Genomic DNA, 22,225 nt, shown 5'->3' on the forward strand with positions numbered 1-22,225 from the left:
CTTGCATGCAGGCACGAGGGAGAAGGAGGGGGAGGAGGGTGATTGCCGGTAACAAAACACAAGTAAAGGGTGTGTGATCTCGCGGGGGGGGAGGAGTAGGGGGAGTGGTGGGGGGGACCTCCTGCATTCATCATACTGTTACTCATTGACCCTGTTACTTTTACCCGTTATTACGTTATTCCTTCTCATTGTTACTGTTTCCCGTTAGACCGTTACTCTCTCCCGTTATCACCCACCCTCGTCCTACGTTACTTCCCCTGGTGTTACTTTCTCCCGTTACGAAAGCCCCGTTTCTGTTATTATTACTCGATACTTCTATTCCTTATTTATCAGTGTTCCGTTTTCATTGCTTCTCGTTATTTTCGTTACCTATTATCATCATCATCACTATTTCTTACTCACTAATGTTTATCATCGAGTCTGTTATTCTACCTTCACTTGCTAAGGTTGCATTCGTTACCTATTACATATTTAACATTATCTAAGTCCACTATTCATGTTATTAACTTTCTTCATACATATTCATTATTAATGTAATTTAACATGTGATTTATCTCAAGAATAATAATGGGTGTTAAATATAATAAATACCTATGTAATTTAATGTGATTTTAACCATGTCAAATTAGTATCGTTCCGTTACGTCAAACATTAACAAAAGGGATTATTTTAGTCCTATTATTACGTTATTAAAAATCACACCTACGTTATTAAGTAATTTATCCTCATAATAACGTTAATCAAATATAATCTCAAGGTAATTAATGGTTATTTTTTGGTAATTGGTAATGATTCATGTAGTCATGTTATTTATTACATTATTAAAAGTAGCTTATACATCATCAAATAATTAATAGTCATAATAACCGTAATTAGATATATAATTACATAAGCTTTATTAACTTCCCGTAAGTTTGTGTCGTTATTAACTAGAATAATACTCGTAATCGCGTTATTAATTCACTAAAAATTACTGATACTTAACAACAGTCGTTATTTCCTGTTGATAAAAGATTAAATCACGTTATTAGTATACGTTATTAAACTCGTATTAGTCCAGTGTTTCTGTTACACCTGTCTGTACTACGTCATTAAGGCGTTACTAAGGTGTCATATCCCCATAGTTACCTCGTGACGGTAGTGTAATGGTGTGTGTCCGTCCCCCTCACACACACACACACACACACACACACACACACACACACACACACACACACACACACACACACACCTGCATGGCGTGAAAATTAAAATAATGAAGCGACGAGACTTAACGATTACAAGAGTCAGTCTGGTGGTGGCGTCACTGCCTTCGTTTCAACCCAAGACACGCTTCCTACTGTCTGTCTCTCTGCATCTCATACCCAGCAGTTGAAGGCCCCTGTGGTTCTGACGGACTCATAATATCTTTACATATTTTAAAAAATATTTTCCTCACTTAAAATATCTAAATTATTATAACATTTTACAGCTTTTTGTTACGATTTTTTTTAATGACTCAAAATTTTAATTAGTGACAGTAGCTCAGGTGAGTGTATAGTTATGAGATAAATAATAATTATTTTACTCTCGTGTTCAAGTGTTCACCAACATATTTTGACATTTGACCTAAGTTTCATTAATCTTTAGCCTGAGAGAGAGAGGGAGAGACGGAGGATCAATAGAGGAGCACCCAGGCACCACGTTACACACATAATCACTGAGGATGTCACCTGCTGGTCGTCTCCCGGGAGGTCGATTGTCTGGGTCAGGTCACAAGGCCCCGGATTAATTAAACTGATGACTTAAGTGTCCTTCATCTTTTGAATTTAAAACAATTTACAATATAACTTGAGGAAATTTTGTTTTTGCTTAATATATACGCGAAATTTTGGCTTCGTTTTGTCAGCTCAGGTGCACGTCTTTACTGATGGATGCTTTTTGCGTGAGGGAGATTTTATCATGTGTATTTCAACACAGTTAATAATACTTCTTTTTTTATTCTGGTTACCATTTTTTCTTATATACATCCTCAGGTATTCAGGACAGAGGAAAACACACACACACACACACACACACACACACACACACACAAACGTACGGCGTGGGTAAAAATCACGTTTTCCTAATTAATGTAACACCAGCAATAACTCCCACCCAGCTATGTTCCTTCACGTCCTGGCCAGGTAAGAATAATTCTGTTTACACTACGACAAAACACCTGGTCGGGAAACTCGGGAAAATATTTCACGTTTTTTACTGTCACATTATTACCGGCGCGCATAAATGAATATGTAAATAAATATATACATATCTTATTATCTTATTAATTAACACGATGTAACTATGTGTAGATACAAATAAACATGAATATAATACATATTTTCGTATACATAAAACACTACAACAAGTAAAGGTACCTAACTTACACTCAACAGTCCCTCTCGCTCACACACACACACACACACACACACACACACACACACACACTATCAACACAGTTACAGTGATGTCTCCTCAACGCCTGATCAGAGTACAAACGCCACACAATGAGTCACATTACAATCTCTCAACGCGTTACTGTGATTAATTACACATAACAGCCAATTGAATATATAACCTTTACTAATGTGTTGAATCTTCCATGACCGATTCAGGGCGCAGAGACCAGCCACACAGACCTAAGATGACAATGGCATACTGAGTGACCTACCTGTGTGTGTGTGTGTGTGTGTGTGTGTGTGTGTGTGTGTGTGTGTGTGTGTGTGTGTGTGTTTCCTCCTGACTTGTAACAGATAATACACTTATGCTTGTCAGTAATAATCCAATTTATACTTGTAACATATAATCGTGCCTGTAACAGATCATCCACCCATCATTACGCCTTCATAAACACCCACCTGAAAACAAACACACACACACACACACACACACACACACACACCTAGAACAACTCTGTAGCGGCAAATCAAGTCTTGTGTTGTAAACTGGTTCCCTTCATTTTTATTTCTAATCGTTACTTACGCTTAGGAATAATATTACATTAATGATTGATGTGTGTGAAGATGTTTGGATGAGTTTGTTTTCTGTTTTTTTTTTATCATATTCAATCTATCATATTTTATGCTTCATGTTTATTCAATATATCATTCAATTACCACACTATTTTTTCTTTTTAGTATTGGGTTACTTATTCATTGATCTAATTCACTTTCAATGATTTTTTTATTTGTTTATACATAATCGTGTTTTAGTCTGCTTGATCGTCGTCTTCGTGTTACTGTTATATGTTATTCGTATCTTTATCTATTCTCTACATTTCTTCGTCTACGACTTTCTCAATTCGTCTACTTTCTATAAACAGTTTTTCTTCAATTTTATAATCCTACAATTAATCGTGTTGGAGTCACTTTAATTGTAATTAGTCTGATTTACCTTAAGGATACGATAGGATAGGATAGGATAGGTTTATATTTCCACGTATTTATCCCAAGAGGTTAGGTTAGGTTAGGTTTATTTCCACCACACTTATTTATCACAAGCGGTTAGGTTAGGCTAAGTTTTTATCCACTCTTATTTATCTCAAGTAGTTAGGGACAGGTTCTGCCTCACACTGGTCCGCCAGACGTCTTGCATGACTTCAACGCTCATTAAAGAATCACCACGAAGTCCGGAGCACCAATTAACTGCGTTTCGAGAACTTAAAACACTTCACCAGCAAATTACAAAGCGGTGCCGGCGTGGTGCTTTCGGTACAAGGTAAATGGTAATGCAACCTGTCCTTACACCTGTCCTTAAACCTATTATTACACCTGTCCCTCCACCAATTATTACAGCTGTCCTTACACCTGTCCATACACCTATTACACCTATGACTACACCTGTCCACACACCTATGACTACAACTGTCCCTACACCTATTATTACACCTATCTCTACACCTGTCCTTACACCTGTCCACACACCTATTATTACACCTGTCCATACACCTATCCCTACACCTATCCTTACACCTGTCCATACACCTATTATTACACCTGTCTTAGTTGTTAAGTACATTAAAGACATAACGTTACACAATTAACCTGTCGTGAGGAAATTGTTCTTAAGTTAGCAGCAAAAAGTCCATTAAAGATTATGCAAACAGAAGTGTACATAATTAACCTGTCCTTGTTGATATAGGTATTGGTGTGAAGAAGTAGTATAGTAATAATAACAAGTCAAGGTTAAACTAATCACGAAATTGTACACAGGTAATATATTCTCAGCCAGGTAAGTCAAATAATAGAATTAGTGTAATGAGTGCCTTTAAGGGTCACACTTACCCGGATGTACTTTGCATATTACAACCACTACATTATATAAGACAAAGAAAATATCTAATTGGTATATAATTAATATTTATGTCATGGTGCAATTAAGTCACCTGAACGAGGTAAATTAAGGTACATAACTGATTTACTTTAGACAACTTACAGAATAGTAATTAGTTTGTTAACGTCATTAGAAATAGTTCAATTATTGTACTCATTATTACAGTATAATTACAGAATTACCGTGTGTCGTTCAGCTTCAAATGGCTGTTCATACACTGTTTACATACTGTATTTGTATTTATTTAATTGCCCTGTGGACGAGCCGATACACACACACACACACACACACACACACACACACACACACACACACACTACATTCCTCCCCTCTCTTCTGAAACGAGAGTCTGAAAAAAAATCACCTCAAATCCGAGTTACAACAAAGACCCACTCACTAGAACGGGTCATCCTCCCCGCGGGGTATATCAACACAACAAACAAACAAAAAAACAAACAGGACAAAAAAAAAGAAAGCACTGTCCTCCCGAATTTTAAACTTATAAAAGGTGGGGAGAGAAAAGAGAGGATCAAAAGAGAGAAGAAAGAGAAGAAAAAATGATTGAGAAACTGAAATGACGACAATTTAAATAATAATAATAATAATAATAGTAATAATAATAATAATAATAATAATAATAATAATAATATAATAAGAGTAATATCAACAGTAATAATAATAATAATAATAATAATATTAATTTCGGGTGCCACGGCTTACCCCTGACTCCTTTCCACTCACTATACAGAGGCTGTCATAACGTGTCTATGCCAGATTCCATGGTTCTGATTGGTAGAAATAGGAGGGAACTGTGAGTTAATGAAGATATCAGGAATGTCTTGCTTACCATGTTACAATACAGCACACGCTTACACGACATAATGAAAGCAGAGATGAAAGAAAGGTATCTTTATCTAGTTTATAAGAAGGAAGAAGTATAGACGTAAATAAAGGCATCACCGAAAAATACACAACGCCGAGAGAGAGAGAGAGAGAGAGAGAGAGAGAGAGAGAGAGAGTAACAAAAAATATACGGGTCACTCAAAAACAAGTAGAGTAACAAAAAATATACGGGTCACTCAAAAACAAGTAAGACACATAAAAACACACACATACATTACATATACACACCCAAAAAACACACACAAGCAAGCCACATGTGTACAAAACCACACATACATACACATACAGTCCCCAAAAAACAAACACACAAGCAAGCCACACATATACAGACCACACAAACACACAGCTACATACCACACAAACACACAGCCACAGACCACACAAACACACAGCCACAGACCACACAAACACACAAACTAAGAAAACTCAACTATCAAACATATACAATCAACCACCAATGTTTACAATCACCAGCTTCTTAGGATAATGATTCTAGGCTTACAAAAGAATACCTAACCTACCCCCCCCCTCCTTAGCCTATACCCCATCATCAACTGCATTACATATGTACGATGGTGTTGGGGTAGGTGTGGGGTGGGGCTGTGGGCGTGTGGTGGGTGGGGTAGAAACGTAGGGTGGAGTGGAGTGGAGTGGGGTGGAATGGAGTGGGGTGGAATGGAGTGGGGTGGAATGGAGTGGGGTGGGGTGGGGGATTGAACATACTGAACAGGGTAATACTACTTAGTATAAGCAAACCCAACCCTCTGACAGTGGTCTTACGGTACGCACCAATTGAACACCGAAGAAAATAAAAATGAGAGTTAGATTATAGTGGGAAACTTGCCTTGGGGGACACCGGTATCTCCTCCATGAATGTATTACCATGGTGTGTGTGTGAGAGAGAGAGAGTAAACGAAATCCAGGAACAACACCTTATGAAATGCAACAACAATCAAAACAACAGAAGAGATATATCAACAGCACCTGCTATAATATAACAGAAACAGACGAAATGAAACAACAGGAACAGACGAAATCAGGAAATCAGGAGGACCGTAACAGCATCACACAGAATGCAGTTACCACCGCCACCGCCTCGGAAAGACAGAAAAAAAAAGAAGTATGCAAAGGCCCACACGCGATGCAGCAACGGCACCACACCAAAAGTACAAACTCTACCACGACAAAAACAAGAAGAGAGCAAAATGCCCCACACGCAATGCGGTAAAGGCCACATACCAAATGAAGGCACAACACAACACGCAATGGAGAAAGAGAACAGTAAGGAGATGTAAAGAGAACAAGAGATAAGAAGGAGGGAGGGAGGGAGGGAGAGAACCACACGAAGATTGAGACAATTACATTACCACAAGAGAATCTGCAGAGGAGAGAGAATGGGGTATGGAGCGGAGGTAATCTAAGTTATGGTAAATAATCCTGAATGAACCTGACGTAAACTAACCTAACTTGACATAACCTAACCTAACCTAATCGACAGGTCAACGGAAATAACGTACGCACTAACCAACGAAACAAGATAATGTTGAAAAACTAAATAAATAAGGGGGTGAGAAAATAAGAATAACATAACCAGGTAGTAAGAGAATTAGAGCAATAAAACCTGATAAAAGACAAGAGGAATAAAATTAGAGAATAAAACAACAGATCAGGAAATATAAATAAAAGAAAACAAAAATAAAAATTAGGACCATAAAAGTAAATAACAATAATGAGATAAAAAGAAGAGAAAATGAAAACTAAGGACAAGAAATACAAGGAAAATCTGATAAAGGAAGGGCAAATGGAAATTAGGGCAGAGAAGAACACAGGTGGTTAGAGCAAGAAATTACCTACACGAGGAGAGAAAGGAAGAAACGGATTGTATAAGAAAACATTGGAGGGGGGAGAGGGGGGTCAGGAAAGGGGGTGGCGAGGGGGGGAAAGGTGGGTGGCGAGGGGGAAAGGGGGAGGGTAAGGGGGTAACATTACTTTCATGTCCTCAGCACAAAGAGAAATATTTATGGTCCTTCTTCACTAGATGTAATGAGATAAAAATATGTTGCCCGATAAAAAAAATTATGAAAAATAGTGTTTATACTGTGTGTGTGTGTGTGTGTGTGTGTGTGTGTGTGTGTGTGCCAGTAGTGAACAACACATGCAGGAAGCCTCGGAAAGTGTTTTATTGATTAGAAAAAAAGGGGTTTTGATTCCGAAATTGTACCTGAGATGACAAGGTGAGTACAGGTAAAACAATCACTAAGCATCAGGTAGCAGAGGAGTACACCTGATGATAGTGGAGAGGTGGGGGAGTAGGGCTCTTAAACCACTCACACACATGCACCCAAACACACGAAAGCAATTAAGACAGCTATAATACTCAACCAGGTAGAACGTAAGGACGACTAGGTTAGGTTAGGTTACAGAGCTCCTTAAGACAGCAACAGCAACTAGAGGGTGGGGCGGAGGGAGTGATGTGCACAGACCACCGAGCAGGAGAACTGTGGTTATAGATCAGAGGTGACTAGGTGAGCCGGGAGGGGGAGGCAAGTTGAGGGAGGAAGGCCGGGTCATACCAGGTTATTTCCCTTCCTCCTCCTCCTCCTCCTCCTCCTCCACCACCCCCTCCCCCCTCCTCCTCCTTCTTCGGGGTCATTACCCTTCGCCACGAGAGGAGGGGTCTTTTGCTCTCGGGGAATTGGCTTGGGTGATATACCAGCGCGTGTTCATGTCTGTCTTTATTCTAGCTGTCACTTACTATTGTCAACAGGTCAGGTTTTGCCCTTCCTGGTGAGGTAATTCTTCTTCCTCTATGTTCGTCTTCCTTCGTCCCAAACTCATCTCCCTTTGTCCCCAACTCGTCTCCCTTCATCCCAAATTCATCTCCCTTCGTCCCAAACTCATCTCCCTTTGTTCGTCTCCCTTCGTCCCAAACTCATCTCCCTTTGTCCCCAACTCGTCTCCCTTCATCCCAAACTCATCTCCCCTCGTTTTCAGGGATTATTTCCCTGGTCCTAAATGAATTGGGTTTTCTGAATCATTAGAGCCGTCTTGTGGTTTCTTCATATGTATTTATCAAGATTTTCTTAAGTTCTTCAATTTTTTGTTTATTCTTTCTCATTGCGTTATTCTTTCTTCTTTCTTTTCTCAATCCTTCCTCAGATTATAAGTTTCAGATTTTTCTTTCAAATAGTTTCTTAATTTTTTTACGACACACACACACACACACACACACACACACACCAATATACCTGTCAAAAGGAAAATCGGTATTAAATCTGTCAATTTTTCGTTTCCTTGACAGTCGGGGTTCAAAGACTGTCTCCAGAGTTAAGGAGTTTTCCGCCTGTCATTCTTCCATGTGCTGGCCAATCTTGATACGAAACTGTACAAATATATATATATTTTTGAATGACCTCCGCCAGCAGGTAAATTTAGAATCTGTAGGTATTTTTAGCTTTCCTCAGGTGCAGGCAGGTAGGTGAAGGGGGTATATAGCTGTCGGTGTGTGTGTGTAGGGGGGGGGTGTAGGTAGGGGTAGGGGAGATAAGTCATCTATAAGAGACTCCGTTTGATGCGGCAAGGTTCAAAAGATCTCAAGAAGTATATAAAAAAAATGATTTTTTTTTGGGGGGGGGAGAGGGGGAAGACCAGTTTGGTCTTAATATCATACAGATCCAGACAAGATGAGAGAGAGAGAGAGAGAGAGAGAGAGAGAGAGAGAGAGAGAGAGAGAGTGTTCCTGAAATGATCCTGAGCCACAGAAAGAGATGGTGTGAATTAGTGTCATATTTTCCATAACAGTGAAGGTATTTTGTATTTCCTCGTGAGTCTCCGTGTTTAAAATTGTTCTTTGTTGTTCATAATATATGATGGCTGAGCCTCTGTCCACCATCACTATGCATCTATCTCCCTTTCTTCTCCCCCTCCTCCTTCTTCAATCTGCCATACTCCCTTTCTTCCTCCTATTCCCATATTACTTTGCCCTTTCTTCTTCTAACTTATCTTCATTCTCCTCTTCATTCTACACTTTTCCTTGATTCCTCAACCTCTTCTTCCTGCTCATCTTTCCACCTCGTTCCGCCAGGTAGACACAGGTGATGAGGGTGCTGTGCCGCCAGGTAGACACAAGGGGGGTTCGTGCCGCCAAGTAGACACAAGTGAGGAGGGTGTCGCGCCGCCAGGTAGTCACAGGTGAGGAGGGTGTCGTGCCACCAGGTAGACACAAATGAGGAGGGTGTCGCGCCGCCAGAGAGACACAAGTAAGGAGGGTGTCGTGCCGCCAGGTAGTCACAGGTGAGGGGGGTGTCGTGCCGCCAGGTAGACACAGGTGCGTCACGGGCCGGACCTTTTAAACGCTAAGGCGAATCTTTCCCTGACAAACAATAGGACGGGACTTGACGCGCCGAGCTGCTATGCCTGGCGGCGACTCCATGACAATACGGGTTAGCAGCTATAGCGGTAGTGGTGAGAGATGCAGCAACAACGGTAGATAATGCGGTAACGGTAGGTGATGCAGCAATAACAGTAGGTGATGATGCAATAACGGTAGGTGATGTAGCAACAACGGTAGGTGATGGTGCAGTAGCGATAGGTGATGCAGCAACAACAGTAGTAACGGTAGGTTATACAGCAACAACGGCAGTAGCAATAACGGTATACAATACAGTAACTACGGTAGATACAACAGCAGCAGTAAGAACAGCAACAGTAGGATAACAGAGGTAACAACAACAGGAGTAGGAGCAAGAGACATAGAAACAACGACAATAACGGGAATAACAAAATGTACCAATAACATCAACGGCACCAGCAACAGCAGTAGTAACAGAGCCAAATGGAATAACAACAGCAACAACAGTAACAGTAAAAACCAACAGAAATAACAGCAGAAACAACAACGGTAACATTAATAAAGTCAACAGTAATATTAACAGTAACAGCAAGCGAGGATAACAGGTAACAGCAATAACAGTAACGGTGAGAGTAACAGGTAACAACAGTAAAAGCAGTAAGAGCAGCAGACAAGCAGGTAGATAGGTTAATATTTAAGCAGTTCACACAGTAACAGAGCCGCCACAGGGCCGTATAGCAGACAGAGATAATGATAGATGCTGAGAGGTGAGCCAGATGGTTCTTACCTGTGGTGGCTGGCCTCCTGCAACGATCGTCACCACCACCACCACTACTACTACTACTACTACTACTACTACTACTACTACTACTACTACTACTACTACTACTACTACTACTACCGCTTCTCCTTGATTTTTCTCTTTGTCATCCTTTGAGCTACAGACATTATTCTTTGTTATTGTTCATTATCTTCTTCTTCTTATTCGTTTTACTGCTTCTCTCCTTCACTGTCTAAGTTATCTTTTACGACTGCTGCTACTCTTCTTCTTCTCCTCCTCCTCCTCCTTCTCTTCTTTATCATCATTATCATCTTTTTTCGACTCATTTTTTTTTCTTTTTGCCTCTGACTCTTTTTCTTCTCTCTTCATTATCTCCTTTACTTCCTCCTCCGCCTTCCTCTTCTCTTTCTTCATCTTTTATTAAACCTTTTCTCCTCATCCTCCTCGTTTTATCTACTTTCAAATATTCTTTTTCCTCTTCCATATCCTCCCTTTTCTCCACCTTTTCCTTCATCTATTCTTTAACCTCCTCCTCCTCCTCTCCTCTTCCTGTTCCTCCTTCCCGGTCTTCTTCCTCCACATAATATCAACTATTTATAGCCACTGTCGTCCACTGATATTGTCTTCGCTGGCAAGAGGTAATGTCGTCGTGTCCGCTTGCTTAGTGCTTGCTATTATCAATATTTCACTTATGAGCCTTCTTTATTAACCTACGCTCGAATTTTACTGCAAATACTTAGAGAGAGAGAGAGAGAGAGAGAGAGAGAGAGAGAGAGGAGAGAGAGAGAGAGAGAGAGAGAGAGGAGAGAGAGAGAGAGAGAGAGAGTATATATCGGTGTCGAACGAAATAACTCAACTTCACTCGACCGAAGTGCTCACCCCATCTTTAGTCCTACCCTGTTTTTACTTAATTTTGATCTTTAACCTTTTTCAGCCTCGTCATAAAGCAGTTTTTAAAGGGTTTCTCATGACCCTCTGACCTCCTAGACCTAAACCATAGCAGGAATAGGGAGAGGGAGGGGGAGGGGGGGAGGGGGAGGGGTGTGTCTGCATTCTTTATCGACCTTTGCCACATCATTCACTATCCACAACCTCTTCTTTACTTTGCCTTTCATCAACAACTTTTCCTATTCCCTTTTTTCATTCACTACCGTAACATAATGATCATTTTCTTTCTGTCTAACCCTTCCACTTCTAACTATACTGTCTACCCTTCCATTCCTAACCACAACAAACTACTCCCCTTCCATCCTCACCCAACACCACACCTCCCCCTAATCACATCCTAATACCCCTTCCTCCCCAATCAAGTGCTACCACTCTACCCCTTCCCATCCCCACCCTATCTCCCACCCCCCTCCCCTCCTACCCCTCACTACCCTTCCCATCCTCACCCTCTTCCCCGTTCCACCCACACCCCTCTCCCACACCCTGGGGCCGCCGCACGCTATTAAACATATTCAGGAACCGGATTATAAATATCAGTGACGAATTTCCACCGTGATCACCAGACATATAATTACTGACTTGAGTTATGATTTTCTTCCTCAAACGCCATTTTTTCCCCCATAATATATATATATATAATATTTTTTTTATTTTTTTCCCCCAGGTGGGTCTCAAGTTCGGGGCGACCTTAGCCAAAAAAGAACAAGGATGCCGGGATGATGTTGAGTACCTGGATACTGGGATTCAATGACTGGGATACAATGACTGGGACACAATGACTGGGACGCAATGGCTGGGATACAAGGAACAGTGGGATACAATGACTGGGATACAATATCCTTCCCACTCCTCCTCCTCCTCTTTTTCTTCTTTCACTTTCTAATACTCTCTCTCTCTCTCTTACTACCCTCCATCCTCTTCTTCCCTCCTCCTCTTCCTCTTGTTCTTCTTTCTCGTTCTAATACATTCTCCCTCTCTTTTTATCTCTTTCCTACTACCCTCCCTCTTCCTCTTTGCCCTCCCCTCTTCCCTCTCTTACTGTATGTTTTCTCTTACTCCTCCTCCTTCTTTATCATCTCTTCACTCCGCTACTAATCTATTTCATTCCCCCTCCCCTTTTCTGCACTTACTTCTTCACCTCTTCTTCCTTCTCCTTCAGTTCATTAATATTTTCCTTCTCTGTTTCATCTCCTTCTTAGCTCTCTCCTCATACTCTATTTCCTTCCACTTTTTTCCTTCCTTCTTCCTTCCTCCTCCTCCTCCAATGAGTGTTCTGTCATTAACTTCTCTTCCTTTCCCTTATTCCCTAATTAACCTGAGTGGATTATGTAAATATTGACGAATGAGAGAGAGAGAGAGAGAGAGAGAGAGAGAGAGAGAGCCTTTCGTGTGTGTGTGTGTGATGTCTGGCTAATTGTTTTGTAAAAATTAATACTTATGTATATTGGTAATGTAAAAATGGTGTTTAATGCCCCGAAACATTTTACACTTTTTTCCGAATTAAAAATCTCTCTCTCTCTCTCTCTCTCTCACCCATCAAGCTGTCAATACACCCCACCCATACCCATACTTACCCTAACCCATAACCATTACCTTATCATAATACTTAACCCCTTCCTCTCCTCCCTCCCCCACTCTGCCTCTCCCAATCTTCCCTTCCCCTCCTCCCTCTCCCTTACCTCTCCATTCCCCCACCACTCTCCCCTCATATCACAAGGAGCACCAACCCTCCTCCCCCCTTATCCTTCCCCTTCCATTCCTTCTTCCTCCCTTTATCTTACCCTTCCCTTATCCTCCCTAACCCCACCCGTCCACTTCTCCCCACCCCCCCACACAAGGCTCTTAAACCAAGGTCATACGCACCTTTCCTCACTGCTCAATTTCAGCCTCATACTGTCTCCTAATCTAGTATATCAGGCTGTTGTTGGTTTCTTATGAGCGAGCTGCCTCGTTATATAGTTATTATACTCGTATATACATTGATAAAACAAGATACCGCAACCCTGACTTAGAACCCTAATTTGGCAACCGAAAATTATCCTTATCTCCGGGTTACATCATCAAGGCCTTGTGTCTGGGGTTATTATATTCTCTCTCTCTCTCTCTCTCACTCTTCATTTTTATGGATTATTTTTAACTTCTATTTTCGTGTGTGTGTGTGTGTGTGTGTGTGTGTGTGTGTGTGTGTGTGTGTGTGTGTGTGTGTGTTACGCGAATTTGACATCAAATAACAAGAATGAGATATCAAGGAGCACCATTAAGTAACAAAGAAAACGATTGGAACATTAAAACAGACTAATCGGCTGCCGTTCTATAGTTACGTCACGTAGCGTCAGTAACAATATTTCAATGGGTCTACTATTACTATTACTACTATTATAGCCACTGCTAATATAGGACTAATTCTTCTACTATTACGACTATTGCAAGTAATAAGAAGAAGAGGGGAGTAGGAGCAGACTAAGACCAGAGAAAGATAAAGATAATAAAGATAATATGCATAATAATACTAATTATGACAATGACTATAATTAATAGCTATCAAATTACTGTTATTATTATTATTATTATTATTATTATTATTATTATTAGTAGTAGTAGTAGTAGTAGTAGTAGTAGTAGTAGTAGTAGTAGTAGTAGTAGTATACAATCATCAAAACTATTCCTTACAATACAATACATAATCTCCCACAGCTAACACGGTGCATGACACGACCACTGGCAGGGAAGTGTACAACATCTGCCTCAATGAAACACTAATAATACATCAGCTCTAAGGCAACAAGTCCCAGTACATGTAAACCGTGTGTGTGAAGAGTCTGTTCATGTCTGTATGTACGTCTTATTACGCTGACAACTGATTATTGATGTTGATGTTATGATCAATGATGTTATTGTCTGGTGATGTTGTAGGTGAGGTTAAAGTGTAGTAGTTGTCTCACAGAATAAAACAGTATATTCAGTCTTCACACCTGGACACGTATAGGTAAATCCACTCTCACAGCCTCTATAAATGTTGTGTGCTAGAGGTCAAAAGGTCAACCATCAAGGTCACGTCATAGTTTATTAAGAACAAAACATCAGCTGTCGTAGGTTGGCGTCTCCCTCGAGTGCAGTGTACCTGTCAGGAAGCTCTGTGACTTGTTTTGTTACTGTCTCTGTGACCCTCAACCTTCCTCCTGTGAGAGATATTTTGGTCACATATGATAGTGTAGAAGCTTCAGAAATACACACACACACACACACACACACACACACACACATACACTACAACAAATCCCACCCCTCCCAATTCATAAAGTCTGTGTGTTATTAAATAAGCAAAAGAAAGACAAGAGTTTCAGGGAAAATCTGAACGAAAAATTTCCACAGGCACAGAGACAAAGTGATAGGTGCAGCCCCCCCCCTGTTATGGTATGAAAAACTCAAACACAATTCGACTGTAAAAGAACTGCCTTCCTCTGAGCTCTGTATTTTTTTTTTTTAGATAGCACCATCCTACCCTCCAACAGTTGTGACCCACACAGGTATCCAGGCTTACGGGACTCTTGAGTAATGTGAATCTATGTCAACAACACGTGTGAGTAAGGAGGATCGGGGCGATACAGTCCACGCCTAAGTCATGTTCAATACACACGGATCTGATTTATGGCTATAATGCTGTGTGAAAAAAGTTTACGATCGAGAACTCTTTTTAAAGTTTCCAAGGGAAGGAGTCACTTACCTGGTTTATTAACAATTAGGGGATCACTTCATAAAATTTCTTGATTTTTCCCGGAAGTATTGGAGGTATTCAGTGGAATGTGGGATGAAGAGAATGAGGGAAAGAAAATGTGGGAAGAACAGTAAAGAATGGAGAAAGAGAATTAAAAGGAGGAGAAGGAGAAAGGAGAAGAGAGGAAAATATGAAGGAAGAAAGAAGGCAAGGAATATAAGAAGCAGGGAAGGAAGGTGATGAAAAAAAAGAGAAGAAAGGGGGTAGGAAAAGGAGAAAGGCTAGAGGAAAAAAGATGAGGGAAGCGAAGTGAAAATAAGTAAATTAAGGAATAGAAAAAAATAAGGAAAAAGAAGAGAGCAAATAAAGGGAAAGGAAGAAAAGAAAAAAGAAAGACATCAAAGAAAGAATGATAATTGAACGAAAAGAATGAAATGAGAGAAGAAAAGAAGTAACGATGGGAGGAGTAAGGAAAGTAGGATGAACGAAGTGAACCAAAAAAAACACTAAGGAATTACAGAAGGAAACGAGGAGAAGGATAGTTAGCGCGACACAGCTCAAGTCATCCCACACCTTGATGCAGGACCCAGAGGGGCTTAGGAAACAGCAAGACCAGGTTGAGGTACAGTAGAGTGGGTGACGGGCGCGGCCTACCCAGTCGTTCTGCTGCACACACACACACACACACACACACACACACACACACACACACGCGCGCGCGCGCGCGACTCGGGTCAGTGTCCACTACTCTTTCATTTTACATTCATTCTTTCAATTCACTAGTAATACCACAGGCACAGACACATACAAGTACAAGTACAGATGCAAGGACAAGTGCAGGTGCAAGGACAGGTACATATGCAAGCTCAGGTACACAAGGGCAGGTACAGATACCACTCAAGATCATTAGGAAGTGTTATATCCAATCATCTTAACAAAAAAAACATGACCGATAAAGGAACATAAACACACAATCAAATTCCACGTTAAACAGTTATTTCTGAAGAGTCTTGTGATCCTTCCTTCTCACACTATAAGATTATCACCACCCTAATGTATCATGTATTCTACAGTTCCTCCTTTATAAGAGATGGTTATACTGTCCTGTCTACCTCACCCACAGCCCACGCCACAACAACAACAACTACAACAACATCAACAGCAAAAACAGCAACAGCAACAAAAAAACAAGAACAGCAACAACAAAAAACAGCAAAAACAATAACAAAAACAACAGCAACAACAAAAACAACAACAAAAAAACAACAACAGCAACAACAAAAACAACAACAGCAACAACAACACAGTCATAAAAATATATAAAATAACTTTACTGTGTGAAGGATTGAATATCAGCTGTAGTGAGTGATACCGGAATGACACGGCTGCTTGTGTTGCTTTGGTGATCAGCGCTGTGCAACATAATTATACCTCAGTGACTAAACGTTGTATACCACTTAATACCCCAGCAATAAACGTTGCATAGCACTTAATACCCCAGCACTAAACGTTGTATACCACTTAATACCCCAGCAATAAACGTTGTATACCACTTAATACCCCAGCAATAAACGTTGCATAGCACTTAATACCCCAGCACTAAACGTTGTATACCACTTAATACCCCAGCACTAAACGTTGTATACCACTTAATACCCCAGCAATAAACGTTGTATACCACTTAATACCCCACCAATAAACGTTATATACCACTTAATACTCCAGCAATAAACGTTGTATACCACTTAATACTCCAGCAATAAACGTTGTATACCACTTAATACCCCACCAATAAACGTTGCATCACTTACCACCCGATTATAAACTTTACACCACACACTGTACAATTTCCCACTTAGCGCCAGGGCTAGTTTATTGGGCACCCTCTTATATCCTATGTAATGAGAAGCTCAGAGCCATTACAACGCCCAACAGGGAAGCTCGTGGAGTTCAAGCTAACTTTCTTAGATTTAGATGATGGATAGACGAGTGTACCTGAATGATTATTGGTCCTATTAGCAGATTACAGGTATATATAGGGATGATTACCTGTACACTTCATCTGTTTCCAAAAATAAAATAGAATGATATTTAAATCTGGTATCGAGAGGGAAAAATACAAGAGTTACATCGAGGTGCATCAACAACATGAGTTTACGTGTTAACTTTATATCGCCTGAGTGTTACTGTGTGTCAGACATGGAGCTGGACAGGATGCCAGGTGGGTGTGTGTGTGTGTGTAGCAGCATGGTATCAAATGACTCCAGCAACCTGTCTCAGCTGTCCACGCTACCCACTCCACCCACCCACCCACACACTCACACCGGCCACCATCAGGGATTATATGTGTTACCTGTGAGTTAGTTGTGAATGTTACACAGGTGAGAACAATGGTAAAGTAATAAACACGTCAGCTGGAGCCTAACAGTACTACAACGCGGAAAAAAAAGAAGAGAATTACCACTACTTGTTTCCGATGAAGAGTCCAGCTCACACACGTACCTCACATAAACATAAACACACACAATATATAACCTGATTACCTGATTTCTCCTGCAGGTAAGACAAAAAGAGCCCCACTTCCCACACTACCTGTCCTACGCCGTTCACACTCCACCACACGACAACAGGAACCAAAACCAATTATATATCGACGTAGCCCTGAGGTGGTCAAGAGTCTCGGTAAACCATCTTCCCACTTGTACCAATACTATTTAAAGGGATTAAATGACCCTCTACGCCCGAGATTAAGTTATAAGAGCAGTAACGTGAGCGATGAGAACGGGTTCCTCCCTTACAACGTCGAGTCTGTGGTGGGCAGAGGAAACCTTACCTGCCCCAACCCGCCGTGTCCGAGACAGAGCGAAACTACCCCCTTTTTTTTTTTACTGCCTTAACGGTGTCCTGGGAGTAGCTAAACCACTGACTGAGTGATCGCCACATCGCGTCCTTGGTAATGTGATGTTATTACGGAGGATATACTATGTGGTTTGTGAACGAGACGGGAGTAATTTTCTACTTTATAGACGCCGCCCTACTGTGATATATCTTGTTTCTGTAAGATGGATGACGTCTGGTCCGGTGAGAAAATCTTCTTGGCTCATAGTAGTGGTGAGGAGGAATGTTTTACAGAGGAGTCTTTCCACACACACACACACAGCTTTAGCAAATTCTTTCTTAACCTATTTTCTCAAACTACTGATACAAGTACTGGCTTTAAGAGAGCTGCAACACTCGAAAGACTCATCCAAATCAATCCTCTTCTTCCTGTTGTCTAGTTTATATCTATGTTATTCTGGCTACAAAAAATTTCAATCTCAATTTCAATTTTCAAAGACGGTCATGGTGTGATCTGGTGAACCACTACTAACAACCCAATTCACCAACACCCATCGTTAAGACTCTCTACCAATTCAATGCCTTAATCCTGGCACAAAATCCTAAAGAAATCTATACCACATCAGAAAATAACCTTTATCAAAATACTTGACACTTTAAGCACGTAATTTGAGGTCAGTAAATATTTTTTTTTCTAAGTTAACAATTATTCACGCTTGTTACCTGGGATTCCTACGTGACCTGAATCAAATCAGACTTACATCGTGTTTGACATTTCAACAGTTTGTCAGCTAATATTTTGGTACATACAAATCAATATTCTGAAGGACATGAAACCCATGATTTTAAGTACATTTTAGGTGATATCTCGTAACCACATTGCAACTATAAAATGTTGAGAAATTTTGCAATATAATGTGTGTGTGTGTAAGACTTATTTTTTTATGTTTTTATATATATGCCGTAAACGAAATATTCAATCCCACACAAGAATATTCCTTCTTATATTCTACTGTGCTGGGTATCTCTAACAAGGTGGTTCATTTAAGAGTCAATAACAACAAGGTAGAGACAAGGTGTGTTGAGTTTCCCACCTTTACCTGTTGACACGACACCTTCCCCAGACACTCGTACCTTGCCTGATGGGATACTGGGAGAGCTTGGCTTGCTGGCAATTATAACACCTTCTTGAACTGCAGTTAATTACAGGTATAACACATTGCTGAAGTGAAGGTAATTATAACACCTTGCTGAAGTGAAGTTAATAAAACACCTTACTTTACTGAAGTCAATTACCTGGCTAAACTGAAGTCAATTATAACACCTTGCTTTACTAAAGTCAACAGCCTTGTTCTGCCGCAGGTCACTGCTCCCATAACTCACTGTCATTCCAGCGTCATATCATGATTCATCATCTCAGTAAGCGCACCTCCAGCCATGACTCCTGCGTATGAATCCACTGCCTCTCTGACCCCAGGAGGAGGAGGAGGAGGCCCGCTAATCACCAAACACCCCAGGTATGGTAGTGAGTGACTCCCCCAGCAGGTGGGTAATCTCGAGTCTCTTCCCCTTGGGTGTTATGATGCAGTTCCCTGGTATGTGATCAATTTTACCTGGTGAGTACCTTGTGTTAAATTTTGATTACGATGACATAAGTTCTTTAGTAAATCGTAGTGGTTCAATAAGGCCTATAATCAATGTGTTAATTCGTATCATTAAAACCTTTATGGCACTGCGTTTAGTGGGTTCGTGTTAGTCAGCTCAACACCCCGCCTCTCTTGACCAAGCTGATGGATGTCATATGTTCGTGTATGTGAGGGATGTATATTTTTATTTTCCAAGACCAGTGTCTTTTTTTTTATATTAGCTGCACCTGTCTGCTCTATGAAAACAAATCGAGAGAGAGAGAGAGAGAGAGAGAGAGAGAGAGAGAGAGAGAGAGAGAGAGAGAGAGAGACCCTTCGACCTTGATATAAAACTTTCTAGATATCACTTTACAATCAAACTATCAATACCTCACACCTTTATTTAGGTAACCTGTGAAGAAGGATAATATTGCACTGTTGTCATCTGTAAACGGAGAAATACATACCTAAACCACACATCCAGAATCAATAGTTATAGAAGCAAGCGAAACAGAATTAAATATTACCACTGTGTTTTTTGTTTCTCTGTCATATAAAGATCATTAGTTTAGGTTATTATATTCTGTGTATTATGAGCCTCTGGTAAGGGTATAGTACGTCTAGGTAAGTCACCAACACCCCCATGGTCTGATTTTCATCCCCTGTGCTTCCTTTTTGCATGTTTAAATAATTAGTACAGTGTTTCTGATGGCTTATAACTATTATTGTCATTATTATCACTCATCATTATTATTATTATTTTCGTTGTTGTTAATATCATCATTATCCTAAGAGACATTAACAGTCTTATTCCTATCAATATCATCATAACTATTATCATTATTGACTTCATTACGACGTTGTTTCTCTCATTATAATTACCCAACAAAGTGTCAGGGTGTAGGATCTATAAGAGGGGCGGTCGGGCGAGCGGGTCATCAACAGAAGGCGATACATAAACCCTGGACCGTCAACATCACCCCGCCAAGCCCCACTCTGACTCGCTAATAGCAAAGAGTTATGAAAAGCGATTAAGGTAGACGACCATTAAGTGCAATCATAGCATTTCATTCCGTTAGTCGGACTTGTTGATGAATTACACAGACACGGTCACCACCACCACCACTATAGTCAGTCCATTCGGGTCAACACCTTCCCTATTACACCACAAGAGTCCTGGTGTTGGCGAGCGGCCCAGGGCGGTGCGCTCCCTATCCCCCCCGGGTACCCCTACACCTGCCCTACGGTCACCACCTGCATTATAAACTTCGTGAAGATGACCACTGTGGCTCATGACCTCAAATAAAAAATGCCGTCTCACTCGGAGGTAACGTGAACAAACAGTCAGAAGTACCTCTCCCCCCGACCCCGTTATGCTCGCCACCAGGTCCTTTGTCACATGGGTTAATCATCTCAGGGGGCGTCTCCGTGTGATCCTTCCCTTCAAACACTCCCTCCCGTGTGGCTCCTCAACATACCTCTTTATCCCGTGGGGTTCACGCGAGGGCATGTTGGTATAGTGGGGCGTCTTGCGGATAAAACAACCAAAAAGACAATGTTGCAAGCTGCATACCAATCGTCACAGAGGAGACTTGTCACCTTCCTGCACACTTCTTAACCCCTACCAACCTCCTCACAACCTCACGCTCCACCTCATTAAGTCATGAGGTTATGGGATGAGGAGCTCCGGCGTCCTCACAGTCACCGCCTCGACATTAAAGCAGCCTCGGCCGTAGCACCCAGACTTGTGTTCACTGTGCTTGCTGCAATCACTGTACTTGGCCGCTGCTTGCCATCCTCACCTTGCAGTATGCCAGACAAATTATTTAACCCCGGACACTCCTGGTGGGGGGAACACAGCCACCTCAACGGCCACGGAAAACAATGCTTTATCCTCTCGTGATCACAGGCAATTTCAATACGATTCGAATTCACAATGAGCGCACACGAGCACTGCAAGCACACACACACGCACGGCGAAGCACTCCTACACGGGTGGACGAACGCATGCGCCGAGACGGGATGGCAGGACTGAACCGCCCCACACCGGCGACTGACTTGTGGCTGGCGAGTGGCGAGGCTGCTGCCCTACCCGCCCAACTCACTAGCTGGCAACCCGCTCGCCTACTGCAGGACCCAGTCTGCTCTGTGTGTGTGTGTGTGTGTGTGTGTGTGTGTGTGTGTGTGTGTGTGTGTGTGTGCATGCTGTCCCGGCGTGTGTGTGTTTGTGTCTGGCCTTATGTGGGGGAGTAGGCAGTGTGGGGGGTGCGGGGAGTGTGTGGGAGATGGAGGCAGGTAAGAGCAGGAGGAGGAGGAGTAAGATGAGGAGGGGAAGGTGGAGAGGTTGTGTGTAGTGAAGGAGGATCATGCAGGCTGTGGAGGGAGGGAGGGACCTGAAGCAGGTGTGTGTCATGCACTAGACGCTGTGTGAGGGGTGAGTGTCCTGGGAGAAGGTGGTCGCTGCACACTGTCTATGAATGGTACACCACAAGTAAACAAACAGTCGCCCCTAAAAACACAGCCACCTAAACCATATAAGTCAGGTAAATTACAGGAGCCACAGGTAAACTACATAAGCCAGGTAAACTACATTAAGCCAGGTAAACCATTTGAGGCAGGTAAACTACGAAAGTCACAGGTGGACAACTGCATGACGGGAGACTTCAATGCGTACAACAAACTCCCCAACGAAAGAAGAATCAAGGAAAAAA

General features: G+C 41.5%; 1 long non-coding RNA gene across 1 annotated transcript in view; it reads right to left on the bottom strand.

Moving 5' to 3' along the window:
- Nucleotides 1-21,560, bottom strand: part of LOC121856993 — a 54,317-nt gene extending 32,757 nt beyond the window's left edge. The window contains exon 1 of the long non-coding RNA XR_006087087.1: nucleotides 21,506-21,560. This is a non-coding gene — a long non-coding RNA (uncharacterized LOC121856993). The remainder of the gene's footprint in view (nucleotides 1-21,505) is intronic.
- Nucleotides 21,561-22,225: the final 665 nt, after the last annotated feature.

The sequence above is a fragment of the Homarus americanus genome, unplaced genomic scaffold (assembly GCF_018991925.1).
Source record: "Homarus americanus isolate GMGI-L3 unplaced genomic scaffold, GMGI_Hamer_2.0 scaffold44060, whole genome shotgun sequence".
Taxonomy (NCBI): Eukaryota; Metazoa; Arthropoda; class Malacostraca; order Decapoda; family Nephropidae; genus Homarus; species Homarus americanus.